The sequence below is a fragment of the Trachypithecus francoisi genome, unplaced genomic scaffold (genome assembly GCF_009764315.1).
Source record: "Trachypithecus francoisi isolate TF-2019V2 unplaced genomic scaffold, Tfra_2.0 Contig00586, whole genome shotgun sequence".
Classification (NCBI taxonomy): Eukaryota; Metazoa; Chordata; class Mammalia; order Primates; family Cercopithecidae; genus Trachypithecus; species Trachypithecus francoisi.
The window spans coordinates 2,925,667-2,942,061 of record NW_022680749.1 but is presented as its reverse complement, the minus strand read 5'-3'; the positions used below and the strand labels follow the sequence as shown (position 1 = coordinate 2,942,061).

The 16,395-nt window shown below is 44.3% G+C and overlaps 1 long non-coding RNA gene across 1 annotated transcript; it reads right to left on the bottom strand.

Moving 5' to 3' along the window:
* Positions 1-3,991: 3,991 nt before the first annotated feature.
* LOC117085905 lies at positions 3,992-16,395 on the bottom strand. Its single transcript, XR_004438128.1, has 3 exons — positions 15,957-16,395; positions 5,399-5,537; positions 3,992-4,908 (listed from the first exon to the last, which is right to left on the bottom strand). It is a non-coding gene; the product is annotated as an uncharacterized LOC117085905 (long non-coding RNA).

Below are 16,395 nucleotides of genomic sequence, written 5' to 3'. Positions count from 1 at the left end.
TTGTTTGTTGTACCTGTTAGGAGCTTAGCATTGTGACCATGAGCATTTAGATGACCATAGCTAAGCATTTTAATAATTACAGCACCAGAAGTCAACATTTTCTGGAGAGAAACTGGTACTTGCCTCTTGAAATGGGAAGTTCACATTTCCCTGGTGGAGGCTCTTGGGTCAGAGGTGTTAACAGGATGGAGAAGAGTTTTGTGGTCTCAGCCTTGCAGGATGAGGTGGGCTGCCCTGGCCTGAGGACAGCAGTAGGACCAGGTCAGTATGTGCTGAATAGGTCAAGGTGGGAGGGAAGGATGGGGTGCTCTTGAAAAACTCATTTTACCCTTAGCCATGAGAGAGCAGGGCTCCTCTCCTTACCCCTGACTGGTGGGGAGCATTCTCCAGATTTTCAAGGGTCCCCACAGAATGGCTCTGGGACTCAGAAACCTGGGAGGCATCCCCATCTTCCAGACAGAATTGCAAATGCTGAGCCAGTCATGGCTTCTCAATTGGACCAGAATTCCTTCCATGTGTATGTTATTCAGATCCCCATATCATGAATAAGGAAACTGAGGCTCAGCTAAATGAGGTCACTTCTAAAGTGAGCACTTAGTAAAGAGAAGAGCCTCTCCTTAGGCAGGTGAGGCCACTTGTGAAAGTCACTGAGCTCAGGAGAGAGTAGACCCTTGTCTGGCCCCCATGTCTGCCAAGCAGATGCTGGTCTTGTGGTTGATCCATTGCCTCTCTGGTTTGGAGCGTTGAATCACCACCTTTGTCTCAAATTTAATCACCCCATTTTCCTTCCCTCAGCAGGATTCCTTCAGCATTAGGCAGAACTAAGATCTTTGGGTCCAGCATGGAACCCCAAAGCCAGACTAGAGGACTCACATCCCAAACTTACAGCATGGGATCCAGGACACCTCTTTGCCCAGAGGACAGGAATGGAATCCCATTTTTTCATCAATGAGCAGTAAATAGCCCAAAGACTCAGCAACATGGGCAGAACTGGAGCCTGGAGCCCACAGCCCAGTGCCCAAAGCCTGAATGAGGAAACTGCAAGGAGAAGACAAGATTTAGGGGCTCACTTAAGCTTGTAGCACTACAGCCCTGCAGATCACCAAAGTAGAGCCCAGAAATATACGGTCAATTCCTGTAACCCAAAAGCCAGATGCCAAGCAAGGGCCCAGAGCCAGAGGTCCAGGCCTCAAGCAGAGCCCATGACCCCTAGTTCAGGATCCAACACACAGAGCCTGAAGCCGCCTCTTCTCAGGAAAACTGGGATCACCGCCCAAGCCCAGTAGACGGTCAATCCCACCCACTACAACCAAGACCCAGGGCCCAGAATGCAGAGTCCAGGGCCACAAGCTCAGTGACCAGAGCGGAGGGAGCAGATTTAGAATCCGAATTCTTTTTTCTGAGCTCAAATACCCAATCACTGAGGGTGTGACCACTGCCCAGAGTCTGCAGCTGAGAGCCCAGGACCCTGAGATCCAGAGACCAGAACCCTGTACCTGCGAGGACAGTGTCCTAAAGAAGTGACAGCTGGGAGCTGCACATGATTCTTATGTTGATTCTCAATGCTAGAGAGGATGCAGGCCTTTGATCTACTTGCAGATCATCACAAAAGCCAGGCTGTGTCCCTTCCCTGAACATTTCTACATGGTGTTCCCCAGGTCTCATGTTAGGTGTCACGTCCAGTCCTCAAAAAGGCCTCCTAGATCTTTGGGCCCATCCCCTTGGCCCACTGCAGTTCTTAAGGCTGCCAGCAGAGGGCAGAACTGTCACATGCTTTTCCTACTGGTCGTAGAAGGGGTTGCCTCTCAGGGGCTTCTGCTTATCCTACAGGGTCCCTGAGGGGTCAGCATTTCCTCTCTTGTTGGCTCCAAGAGGCCATTCGGAGAAGCTTTTTTCGTCATTGCATCTCTGTGAAGAGGAAAGTCTTACTGGAGAGGTATTTCTGGCTAGTCTAACCACCTTTCTGTGGGCTTCTGAGTATCTACAGCTTCCTATATCGCAGGGCAGTGCTTTTTCCTGCCCAGATCTTAGGGAAGACCTTTTTTTTCAGGCTAAGAGAACACACACTCAAATGCTATCTCAAACGATACTCACAGCAAACATTCTGTTGGCCAATGCTGTCCACTTTCCAGTTTCATATGTGTGAGAGCGGAGGCCCAGCAAGTTGTGGTCAGTGGGAAGTAACTGCTCTGTGAAGGGCAGAGCATGCATGTGGCATGCAGTGGCATCTGGTCTATGCACATCCACTGTCTTCCCCTCTTCCTGTTATCAGACCAGTGGCTGGTACGCTGGAAAAATAGGTGGGAGGTATGGGGGAAATTCATGACTGCATCAGCCTCATCTGGACTAGGAGTCAGTTCTGTGGGGTCTCAAATGCATTTCTTGCTGGAGGAGGAATGCAAACCATCCCCTGGATGAAGCCTCCCAGGACACAGCTGCTGAGGATCCTTAATCATGCCCTGCCATGGTTTCATCCAACCTCCCCATCTTTATTTTCTTGTTCAGCAGCACCCTAACATAGTGCCCAGTGCTGCTCCTTCACCCTGTTTCTTATAAGAGGATGAGAAGGGTTCAGGGATGCCTCTTCTCTTCCTATGGCCACTTGGCAAGGAAGAACCCCAAAGCTGCCCTCGGGCCAGACCGGGACTTTATAGTCCTGAACCTCATCAGTTACAGATCATCCTCATCTTGTACATCTGTGCACATCCACATACTTCCTCAATACCAGTGCATATACACACATACATAAACAACCACCTGCAAACACTTGGACATACTTCACACAGACAGGAATACACAGGGCAAGCACAGACATGCAAGAATCATAGGGACATAAATAGACCTACCCTGATGCATAAAGAAGCACAAGTATGAACCACTCTGTGACACTTGGTAAGGGCAAAGCATATCTGTATTTTCATTACTCACATTGGAATTAATTTCTACTAAGTTGAGGCTGGGTAGAAGTCAGTCTCACCAATTTGTGCATGCTTTGCTTTTTTTTTTAAAAAAAAAAAAAGTCTCGCTCTGTCGCCCAGGCTGGAGTGCAGTGGGTGATCTTTGCTTACTGCAACTTCTGCCTCCCGGGATTTTAAGCGATTCTCCTGCCTTGGCCTCCCTATTAACTGGGACTACAGACACCCGCCACCATGTCCAGCTAATTTTTTTGTATTTTTAGTAGAAATGGGGTTTCGCCATGTTGGCCGGGCTGGTCTCGAACTCCTGACCTAAATGATCCACTCACCTCAGCCTCCCAAAGTGCTGGAATTACAGGTGTGAGCCACCGTGCCTGGCTGTTTATTTTCATAGAAGTGGTTGCTGAAAGAAAACTAACGTCTATGGACTCTAGTCTCCTTATTGGCTGTTTAGTAGCTAGACACATCTTTCCCTCAGGATTCAAAAATATGTGTGTGATTTACAAGTTCTCAGGAAAGCCATCAAGTGTAGTCTCAGTCACTGTTGTGGTTGCTCCCTGTATCGATTAAGGTGCCAAAGAGAAACAGACAAATAATTGTGTGTATGTGTGAAGTGGCTCAAGTGCCAGTGAGGGCTGGCAAGTCTGCCATCTGTATGGCTGGTGGGCTGGAAATTCAGGTCACAGTTGCTACTGCAGCCTTGAGGCAGAGTTTCTCCTTCTCCAGGAAACCTATTTTTCCTCTTCAAGCCTCAACTGTCGGATGGGGTCTCACCGCATGATGGAGGGTCATCTCCTTTACCTAAGATCAATTAATTGTGGATGCTAACCATATCTACGAAGTACCTTGACAGCAGCACCTAGGTCAGTGTTGGATTCAATAGGTGGATAGTGTAGCTAGACTAAGTTGATGTGAAAAATTAATAATCACATTCCCTGATGGTGGGATACACAGAGATTGATCCCTAGATGTTCGCTGCCCAAATAGAAAACTACTAGCCACATGTGAATACTTGAAATAGGTTTACTCCAAATTAAGACGTGCTCTGCATGCCAATGTACACTGGATTTTAAAGATTTCATGAGGAACAAATGACTGAACTGAATTAGGTGAATAATGCATTTACGTGATTACATGTTGAAATAATATTTTGAATATGCTGGGTTAAATTTTATTTAAATTAATTTTACATATTTTCACCCTTTTAATGTGGCTGCTAGAAAATTTAAAATTAGATGTGTTTCTAGCTCCATATTTCTATTGGACAACAATGCTCTAAAACCCATTGTCCCAGGGCATCAGTGGTGGACTCACTGCCCAGGTCACTCGGCCTCTTGAGGGCTGTGGTTCCACAACCTAGTGACAAGGATGAGAGCAAGCCTCCTCACTGAGGGCCATGACTCCAGCGCCCAAGGCTCACCCTGTGCCACAGGACGCCCTGAGGGAGCAAGGTGGGCTGTGTTGTGACCTCCTTCCTTATCCTATTTTTTGGGAGAGTTTTCCAGGTGTCCTCACTTTAAACTGAAGTTTCAACAGACTCATACGTTGTTGGATATTCAGAACTTTTAGAATTTGAATCCAGCGCCATGGCCCCTATCAAACTGAAAAACCAGGCCTCAGGAGCTGTTGCTTCGACTTCAAAGAATACGGAAGACAAGGTTTATGGGCCTTTATCAGGAAGGCCTTGGGCTCCTGAAATGTTTTTAGAGTTCCTCAGAGTGTTTCGTCTATTAATACAGTATTAGCAACTAATTAAATACAGGAAAATGCATAGAAAGGCCTTCCACCAAGGGGGAATACAGTATGTCTGTGCTCTGGGACTTGGATGCAGCAGACCACCTAGAGAACTTCATGGAGCTTCGTGTGGCTGACTCAGAGACGTTCAGGGACTGAGCTCCAGGGGAGGCTGGGCAAGAAGACAGACCGGGCTGACACTGGAGGGTTGTGTGTATCGGCCTCTGTGCTCAAAGCATCTCTGAGGGTGGAGGGATCCCTGGGGTGGTTATAAGAAGAAAAATGTCCTGGTGAATATTTCTCAGTTACAAGTAGGGCCTCGGCATCTGTCAAGAAACTGTGTGTCTGGTATTTGGTCCTTAGCTGAGAACTTTCTGCCACTGTCTTGGTCATGCCGGTAGGAACCTAGCCCACACCGCAGCGATTGTCCTGAAGGGATTGTGGGGAATTCAAGGGAAAAGGCTGTGTTCTGTGTGTGGGTTTCTGTGGACTTAGGGATTCTAGAAATAGATGAGGTGTTCAGAATGTGTCAGTAATAAAACAGGAAACTAAAAGTGGCTGAAAGATTAAGAATATAGAAAACTTCTCAAAACAGGGACTTAGACTACATCCAGTATGTGGATGTGGATGTCAGTCATAACTGTCACATGAAACTCATAGGACAGGATGAAGCCGTCAGTGAGTGATGTTGACTGAATGTATCAGAGCACATAGGAGAAAAACTCTGTGTCCTGCTCTCTGCTGCTCACCCTAGGGCAGGAGTGTGGGCCTGGAGAGGTGGAGGGACCATTTCCTTCATGTTCCATGGTGTGCTGTGGAGTCCCACCCTCTGGTCACGATGGAGAAACTTGGTCAGTACTACCTTCCCACAGACATCAATGATTAAGCCTGGAAAAAGATTATTTTAAGAACGCAATTAATATTGAAATATTAAACTTTGAAATCCATCATATTTACAAATCAAAGAGGATAACTGAGAGTGAATTCAATGGATTCTGAAAAATCAATTCAGAGCTCATCACACATTCATTATTTAAAAAAAAAATCAGCAAATTTCCCTCCACGTGATAAAGTATGTCTAAGAACAACCTTGCGCTCACGTGATCTTTAACGATGAAAGAGAAGAAAACTACTCCCTGTGATTGAAAACAAGACAAAGGTATCAGCTGTAGCTGCCACTATTCTATTCAACATTAGAGAATCCCAAAAAGGTCACTATGTGCGTGACAAAAATGGCCAACAGGCCCCTCTTCTGGCTGGCATGAGCAACTGCTGCTTCTTTGTCAAATACAGCTTTAGCCCTCTCTGTTCCTTCCCAGTTCTAGAAAAAAAAATTAACGTATGTTAAAGCAAACTAAAAATGGCCTGAGAAGGACTCTGTACTTCTGTATTTGAGTCCCTGTGGACAAACTGTAACCTAACTTGAGAGGTAGATGAGACTGAAAACCAAACTTAGGAGTATGCACCTGTAACAACAGCTGAGTCTTGGTCAGTCCCAGCAGCCGTACTTAAACCACTCATACACTGCTGAGTGTTCAAATGCTGATCGTATAAGGAGAATGCCAACCTGTAACCAGTCCAGCTGTGTCTGTACCTTAATTCTGATTTCTGTACAACATTTCCTTTTTTTGTCATTAAATTTGTTCTAACCATGAGGCATCCCCAGAATCTCTGAATCTACTGTGTTTCTGGGGGCTGCTCCGTTCATGAATCATTCATTGCTCAATTAAACTCCTTTGAATTTAATTCAGCTGAAATTTTCTTTACCACATCTAGTAGTATTATCCCTATTCCCTGACAGCACCCACACCAGATTAGACTCCCACTTTTTTTTTCTCCTCTTAGAATAACTTTGAAAGTCTACTTTTTTTTTTTAATATTATGTAATTTAATTTTAAGTTCCAGGATACATAGGCAGGATGTGCAGGTTTGTTACATAGGTAAACATGTGCCATGGTGATTTGCTGCACCTATCATCCATCACCTAGGTATTAAGCACTGCATGCATTAGCTATTTATCCTGATGCTCTCCCTCTTCCCACCCCCTTGACAGGCCCCAGTGTGTGTTGCTCCCCTTCCTGTGTTGATGTGTTCTTGTTGTTCGGCTCCCTCTTATGAGTGAGAACATGTAGTGTTTGTTTTTCTGCTCCTGTGTTAGTTTGCTGTGGATAATGGCTTTCAGCTTCGTTCATGTCCCTGAAAAGGACATGATCTTATTCCTTTTTAGAGCTGACCCTAGCCCTAACCCTAACCTTATTTGTCGTAGCTTCAGTTTCCCTATTAATGACATGGGGATCTGAATAACACACACAGAAGGAAGTCCGGTCCAATTGAGAAGCCATGACTCGTTCAGCATTTGCAACTCTATCTGGAAGATGGAGACTCCTCCCAGACTTCTGAGTCCCAGAGCCATCCAGTGAGGACTCCTGAAAACAATCTGGAGAATGCTCCCCACCAACCAGGGCCAAAGAGAGGAGCCCTGCTCTCTGATGGCCAAGGGTAGAAATAAACTTTCTCAACCCCATCCTTCCCTCCCACCTTGACCCATTCAGCATATACTGACCTGGCCCTCCCGCTGTCCTCAGACCAGGGCAACCCACCCCACCCGAAAGGCCTAAGAGCACAAAACTCTTTTCTATCTTATTAGTACCTCTGACCCAAGAGCCCCCACTAAGCAATTGTGAACTTTGCTTTTCAAGAAGCAAGTACCAATTTCTTTCCAGAAAATGTTGACTTCTGGTGCTGTAATTATTAAAATGCTGAGCAATGGTCATCTGAATGCTCATAGTCACAATGCTGAGATCCTAACAAGTACAACAAACAAACTCTGCTAACTCGTTGTCATTTATCTTCTCTAAGCACCTTCACACCACCCCTATAGTCATTGTCAGGGCTTCTAGGACCTTAAAACTTGCCCACTGCTTCTTCCTCCCAGACATCCACCCCATATAACTCATCCACCTCCCTGCAGAATCAGTTGCCTCTCCAACCTACAAGATGATTACCTGTTCCTCCCATGGCCCATTTTTCACAATCTGGCCTGTTTCTGCTCCCCTCCCACAACCCTTTCTTGCAGAATTTTCACGGTCTCCACTCCATTCTGAGTCTGCTGGTCTCCGTTGCAATTATCTCTACTTCCTTTTTCTCGGGATGCAGCCTTCATGGACTGACCCATCTTGAAGAAACAGCTGGAGATTGAGAGATTTTGATTCATAACTGCGAATTTGGTATCTATGTGAATTTGAACAAACCACTTGTACTGGCATAAAATAGTTTTCTAGCTCCATGCTGCTTCCCCAGAAATTTCCCCAGAAATGTTGTGAGGAAGATAAAGACAGTGAAATTGGGACTGTCAATCAAACACCTTCAGTTGAAAACCACCAGGAAGACACCTGTCATGAAGCAAAGTTTATTTTCCTGGTACTTGCATCAAGGCAGTCTATACCACAGGAGGAACCATGGGACCACACAGTCATAGTTAGTTAGGAGGGAATTTGTATGGAATTTGGGCTTGTGCTCTGTGATTTTTGTTAGGTAGGCACTCAAGAAAGTGTAAGTCTGATCTGGTCTGGGTGCTGTCGGGAAGCAGGGATAATAGGATTGAATGCCATTCCCTTTTTGTAGAACTGGAGAGGACCAAATAGGGCTAAAGCTGTAATTAGTAGAGAAGCAGCAGTTGCTTGTGGTTTTCTGATGTTCACCATTAGTTCATGCTTTTCAAATACATTACACTGTTTGCCTCCACTGGAATGCAATTTTTCTAGTAAACTGTTTGCTGGGTCTGCAGAGCATTAGGTGTGACTTTCCAGAGAAGACAAGGGATAACTCTGGCCTTCTTCCATTGATTCTAATGCTTGTTCACTGATTCCGTCCATAAATATACATGGAGCACTGTGCAGCTCATCATGGCCAGGCCCAACCGAAGCCTCTGGAGCTGCTGGAGTGAGAGAACTGTGGTCACAAGACAGGGGTGTGCCCCACATAGGACAAATGTTATGAGCAGCTTTCCAGACTGAGTAAACAGTATGCATAATATATTAGAGTCCTTGTTAAGCTCCAGATAAAGAAGTTGAAGTAATGAAAGAAAGAGCCAAGGATATGAGGGAGGATATAAGAGTCCTTGATTGCTTTGGGCCTGCCCACCCACCCTCAGCAGACATGGTTTGCCCTGGTTGCCCAGTGCAGGTTTGGTTCTGAATGAAAACCAGAAGCATCATTTTCATGGTGTGGTGTGGGCCTACTGGCCAGGGTGGCCTAGGTACCTCTGCATCAGACTGGGCCACTATGGAGAAGCTTCCTTCTGCTGGGGATGTGTACTCTTGTCCAACTCATGAGACACTGGAGGATTTCATGGCAGAAGTCCCTGATGATGTGAGAGCAAATCTCACTGTCCCTGTATATCAGTGGGAGATGGAATAATATATTTTGATAGTTCAGGTATTCCTAGTTCTCTTGTTTGTAGGCAAAATTGTTTAGTAATTCAAAGAAAATCTTTCTTGATCAAGAGAGAAGGGACCTGCCAGTAGCAATTTAGCACTAGTGGTAGTCAAATGTAATGTTCTCGGCAAGTTTCATCCTAGGGTGGAGGAAAAGGAAGCGTCAGAAGTGACTGATGACTTGGATGGGTTCAAACCTGTGAAGAGGACCTTCATATGCATTGTGGTGAGACACAGAAAAAGTAAACCCTCATTGTTCAGACCAAAAACAGCTGATGTCTGTGACAGCAAGAAAGATGCAGTCTTTACACCAGGCACAAAAAGCCATTGAGCCATACATGCAAGAAGCTAAAGCACACTTCAAACTAACAGGAGAAACTGAAAAAAGATTCAAGCTGACCAGAGCGACATTTATGTCTTCTATGAAGAGTTAGGCCATGTCTTGGCAGGAAGACAGACTCAAGATCAACGAAGCGGCAGCTCGTCCCTGAAAAAAGGACTTGAGTGAGAAATTGGGATTAGGAGAACCAAGGAATGGTGATCGTATTCCTAAGGAGGCAAAAGGATCCAGGAAAAAATTGAAGGATGCTGTCAGGTCACATGCCCATTTCAATATTCAAGAGAAAGAGAAAGAACCAATTTCATGTCAATATTACCAAAGAAAAGAAGAAAGCTCACTAAGAGGTCAACACAAGAGCATCTAGAAGCCTCCATGGAAAGAGCAGATTGACATCTAGAGGAGAGAGAAAATGAAATGATTAAATGACATCAGTCTAAAAGAAGTGGTGTGTGGGGGGGTTGCTAACTGTCAAGGTAGATCTTGACTTAGAGCAAGGGGTAGAAAGTTCTGAAGCCAATGACCTGATGAGCCATGAAATAAAGAGTTGGAGAACTCCCGAGAGCTATTGCCTGATCTGACATGACAGCTGTAAGGAACCATTTTTTTCTAGGCCATGGCAGATTCTGTCAATCAGGTGTCAAGCTCCCAGTGACTGACTGAGAGCTCAGGAGGTTGAAGGAAACCTCATCATAACCAGACAGGAAGTTGCGGACCTGGGACAAAGAAGAAGGGAAAGAGCTATTCAGCTCCAGCTTCTGCACGTGGATCTTCATGGATTTGATCATCCCAATGGAGCATGTGGTTGAGATTAGGATTTCTGCCCTGATCCCTGGCCATGAAGTGGTGCTTTCTCAGAGATGGCAGAGTCTTTGGCCCATCTCCTCACACCCTTCCCTTGATGACACTCTCCTTACTCTCCCTCCTCTGTCTCCATTACCTTCACTTTTTCTTTCCTCTTTCCTTTTCCCCAATAAGTCTTAATACGGAGTTTCTGGCAAGAAGCTATCTTCTTCTGCTACCTCCTTCAAGAAGGCTTGTTGCACTCATGCCAGGTTTCTTCATCCCAAAAGTAGGGTTCTCCTCATTTGCATCTGCCATAGCCTGTTTTTTCCCCTGGACATTCTGATTTAGAAAATGGTTGTGTGTTATCTCTCGGTTTCATTCAACCTCCATGGGACCTTTGTCCTCAAAATTCTGAAACCACACAGTGGTCTTCAGTCATGAGTTTTCATATTTGATCCTCAAAATGTCTTTCTGTTCTCCCTCTATATTCATAGAGATTTTTATAAATGGTAGAGTTTTTTACACGAGTGGTTTTTTGTTTTTTTTTTGTAGACTCTTAATAGTCATATCGATTTCAGGATAAATTTAGAAAATAGAGATTATTGGAAGTTATTCTTATGATAGTATACTCTAGAAAAATATGTTTCCAGTAGGTTTTATTTTTTTTCTTTTTTAGAGACGGAGTCTTGCTCTGTTGCCCAGGCTGGAGTGCAATGGCATGATCCCAGCTGACTGCAGCCTCCGTCCCCCGGGTTCAAGCAGTTCTCCTGCCTCAGCCTCCAGAGTAGTTGGGATTACAGGCACCTACCACCACAGCCGGCTAATTTTTGTATTTTGAGTAGGGATGGGGTTTCGCCATGTTGGTCAGGCTGGTCTCGAACTCCTGACCTCAGGTGATCTGCCTGCCTCAGCCTCCCAAAGTGCTGGGATTACAGGCATGAGCCACCGTGTCTGGCCCTCCAATAGGTTTTTATTGGGTGAGTCAGCCTACTTTTCTTTGAAAAACACAATATGATTTTTGAGCACTTTAGCTTGAAGAGACATTTGAAAGAGAAAAACTTTTCTCTATTTTAATGTTTCAGTCTAGCAGGGTAAAAGAGAATGGTGAACTTTACTTCTGAGTTTCAATGCATTAGCCTTAAATTTAAGATTGGCTCCCATCTGTTCATTTAGTGGAGAGGACAGTCTGTGATGTGGGGAGTCCAGCAGGACTGGACCTGTTCATAACTATTGCCTTCTGGTACTCTAGGTCTCTGAAAGGGGCTAGACTCAGGGCTAGAGACTCAGTGAAGAGGGAGGTGAGCCACCCTATAACTCCTAACCTTTATCCCATACCCCTAGGAGACCTGGGCCACTGCAGCCTTCAAGCTTCACGTAGATGGATGAACCTATGCCCATGTCAACCCCTCTTGACAATACCATTTATATGTTCCTATGTTAATGTCCTGGATGGCATCATGTGCCAAATCCTTGGTTGTCTGAAAATACGGCCCATGGAACAGATCTGACCAGCAGCTGATTTGACAGAGGTCAAGAATGTCTTCAGGTTTGGCAGTGGAGAATGTCAGTGATGGTACAAGAGTGCAGCTGTGAGGTTCTTAGGCCGAGAGTTTTGGGTTGCAGCCCAGGCAAGTCCTACCACACAGAAAAACAGGAAAGGCTTTGCTCACTTAGATCCTGGTTCAGAGTTACAACTCTACTTGGTAAAGCATCTGTCAGAGGCTTCAACAGAGTCATGTCCTAGATCTGTGGTGTCAGTGTGACCAAGGTGTGTAACAGAATTCCAGTACCTGCAGGCTGTCTGACTACCTCCAAGTCTCAGGCTTTCTTGCTCTACGTGGGTCCAACATTCACGACTGCCTATGAAAAGTCCTTGAAAGATTCCAATAGGAGTCATGGGTCTCCCTGATCCCTCACCCCCAGCACATACCCAGGAATAGACAGAAGTTACTACTAAGACTTCCCCAAGGATGCAATTGTGAGCCAGGCCTCAGTGGCAAAAAGGCATGGGACAAGTACCAAGGCATTCCCAGAAGCCAGGAACCATCATGAGTGCTGACTCATTCTGTATTGATCACATCATCCAGTGAGGGAAACAGAGAATTCGGGTAGGAGCAGGAATTCAGGGGGACTCAGACTTGGAGGCCCAGGATTGAAGCGGGTCTTGTACCCGCACACCCTATAGATGTATTTCTACCTGAGAACCCACACTTAGAGAGCACCCTTCAGAGTCAACTCTGCTCGAAAGCATTGACTGGAGGAGGGGAACTGTTCTGCTCTCCTCTCCATCGCAGGATAGGGACTCTAGGCTTTGTTTTAGTTCCTGTCATTCTCATGTCCTTGTTCTTGTCTGATTTGGCTGTTTCTATCTGTGAGGCAGAGACACTCATCTCTAGTTTCAAATCATCCTTGGGCAGGTCACAGGCCTTGTGTTCCAACCTTCTGATCTAGGTACCTAGCGAGCTGTGGGTACAGATTTAGCCCTTGGCTCTGGGCCATGGAACATGGTCATGAGAGCTGTGAGGATGATGGCGAAGCTGTGCCACGTGCCCTGTGGCCGTGTGGGGGTTGGCACTGGGCTGACCAGCATCCGTGTGTCCTATCAGTAAGCCAACCTATGAGCGGTGTGGCTCACAGGTGTCCACTTCTTTTTCACTGTCCTTCAGCTTCTTGGAAGGTCTAGGTGAAGGTCAAGAGTCAATAGAGCTGCTGGAGAAACCAAGGTATAGGGAAGGGCGTGGACCTGGGCTCTTTTCTTGACCTAGCCATTGTCCGGATGTGCCTTGCCTCCTGATCCTCTGTTTCCTGATTTTGAGACGCCCACACTATTGTGGACAGTCATGACCATTTGCTCTGAATATGGTCTGCCAGGGGAAACATTCACCAGGTGCCCCAAAAAATCTGTCCTGAATGCCCCTCATAGAACTGTCCTCTACTTGGCAGAAGTCATTAGGACATTGGACAGCTCACTGCCCCTGGCTTCTTTGCCCTTCTTGCCTTTCTTCCCCTCTCTTTTCCTTAACAAGTGTCTTGCCATTTTTCTTTCTTCATTGCTATTTGAATGCATTTGATAAAGGTGGTCTCTAGGCCCTGTGAGGCTCCGGCCTTGTGCAGGGTGTCTGCAGGTGATGGGCATGGTAGGCCAGGATGGCCCACTGCACACTCTATCAAACCCTGGCCTCCATGTCTGTGTGTGTATGTGCCAACATCATAGATATCCAAGAAAGGTAGGGCTTCCCTCTCTTCCAGACATGTATCTGAAACTTTGTTGCTAGTAGAAGAAATCTGAGAACAGGCCAGGTGATGAAGGGCAGGTGGTGAGGAAGAAAGGACTTGTGAGACACTTCACCTCCATCACCTTCTGGTGTGGTTCTGCTGCGTGCCTCACTTTTTCATGGTCTGCAAGTTTTGCCAACTGAGATCAGGAGATTGGCTCGGGATTGAAATCATGATTCACCAGCAGTCTAGCCCTGCACACTGCTCCTCACTCTGGGGCAGAAGCTGTGGGCTTGGAAAGGAGAAGGGGGCGCCTTTTCCTTTCTCTTCCATGGGGTGCTGGGGAGTTCCACCTTCTGGTCATTGTGGAGGAGGCTGATCAGTGTCACCTTCCCACAGACACCAATGATTCAGTGTGGGCAAATGATTTCTGAGAAAGCACCTCATAGAAGGTGCTGAAGAGCCAACCAAATCAGGCAGATTCTGGAGGACAAATGTGTGAAGGAAGAGGAACTGCTGGAGATGTGGTCTCTAAGTGTGCAGCTTTTCAGACAAGGGCAAGCCCTGATGCTCAGTGAATATTGAACTTCACCACAATGACGCAGGCTCAAACAGAAAATCTGAAAAGTCCCACATTTGTATGACAAAATGAACTTATTCACATAGAGTCCATCTCAAGTTCAAATGGCTTTCTTGGTGAATTCTATCAACTCCAAGGAAGAAACAAACTTATGGAAACTCCATCAGAACATACAGGAAGAAGGAACACTTGATGTGAAATTGTGAGATACCAGCAATACCCTGCTACCCATAATAGAAAACAGTGTCCAGAATAAAATGACAGACGAATATAGCCTATCATCTTGTTCACAAAATTGATTATAAAATATAAACATGTCAAACCAATAACATATGACAAACATAGGACATCATGGCCAAGTGACATTTATTCAGAATTGCAAAGTCATACTTCATTGTGTAACTTTGAAATGCACAATGGAATAATTAAATCAAGGAGACATAGTTGCATAACTTCAATACATTTGAAACACTAATTCACAAGTTTCATCACCTATTTATTTTATTTAAAAATCCCAGCAAATTTGAAATAGATGGGAATTTTCTCCACATGATAAGGTACATCAATGAAGAAAATTAACCTAATATAATGTGTGAGACATAGAAATCATTTCTCCCTGTAATTGAGAACAAGGCAAGAATATCAGCTCTCACTGATATTTAGATAGAATATTTAGCAAATGCAACATGACAAACAAAAGAGAAAACAGAATGTTGCGAAGAAAATAGTAGCACTTCCTTATTTACCAAAGACATGAAATGATATGTAAACATTTAAATGAATGTATTTTTAGACCTGTGGAACTAATGAATGTGATTAGCATGGTTTTACATTTAGGGGAATATACACATTTCATTTTTATTTCTATACTTTTAGCAACAGTTCATTGGAACATAGATGAATCAGTATTATACAATGTCAGTTCTCAACACCATGATCTCTAGAGTCAACTCTATTTTAATCAAAATTCTAGAGAAATTGTCCAGCTTATTCTACAATTGATATAGCATGTATTATCTGAGGAATTATACTTCATATTTTCAAGACAAACTATAAGACACAGCAATTAAAACAGTGTTGAATTGACATGGAATACATCAATAAACCAATGGAATAGAATAGATAATTCATACATGCATTTGTACATATAAGTGGTCTTTTAAATTCCATATAGATATAAATGATCTTTAATGGAGACTGGAAAGACTTTTAAATAAATATTGCTTAAATCACTGTAGATTTATTAAAAGAGAAAATCTGTATTGAATACTGCCACACACCATCAGTGCAAATTAACTCAGTATTAATATAAGAGCATAATGTAAAAGCTAACTCATGAAATGTAAAAGCTAAGTCAAAATGTGAAATGCGGAGTCATTTACAAGAAAACAGAAGAATAGCTTCATGAAATAGGAGTAGTAGCAACTTAAAATGCTAATGAAAAAAGAAAAAAAAGTATAGATTACTTTTCATCAAACATGAAAACTGTTCATCAAAAGATACCAGTGATAAAATGAGGATACTGTTCAAAAATATTCATAACGTTCAACTGAAAAAAACTTGCCTCTAGTTTATATAGAAATGCTTACAACTTATCAATAAAATTGTAAAGAAAATTTTTAAAGTAGGCATAGGACTTGAATAGAAAATGTACAAAGGAAGAAACATAAAAGTTTGAAGAAGAAACTCTAAATATTTGGCATCATTTTTCATGAGGGAAATAGGAAATCATGCTGAGATACCACTCACACCTTCAAGAAGAAGGCTAAAATTAAAATGACTAAAAACAACAGGAATTGGCAGGAGGAGGGAGCAACCAGAACTGCCATTCTCTGTCAGAGAGAAAGTAAACAAGTACCACCACTTTAGCAAAGGAGAAGGCAAAACAAAATATCTTCTTTGACTGGTAGAACTAAGGGTTAGAGGTAACAGCTAGAGAGAAATGTGGGTACCTGCCTCCCAAGCGAGTAGGTTAACCTGTCCTGGCCTCTCCTGAGAACCACAGCACTGCAAATCCAGTGGTTAAGAAAGCAACATCGCCTCTTCTCTCTGAGCTTCAGTTTCCCTATCAGTACACTGGGCCTTCAGCCTTGCATGGCCAGAGTCCGCCTCCTTGGGTGTGTGGGTTTCCCTTTACGTCCCCACAAGTGTATCAGGAGCATGTGGCTTTTCCACTGCGGTTTTAAGCTGTATTTACAGGAACCATCCACAAAGTCTGCAGAGTTCACTGTGCATGCATACAGTTGTGCAACAGTGGCTTTGTCTGAGTCACTGATTCACTCATTCACTCATTCATCCTACAGATAGGAACAGGAACATTCCAGAAGAAAGGTCTGTGATCCTCTTAGTCTTTGCAGCAATCTTCTCAGAGATAGCTATAGGCATTATCTA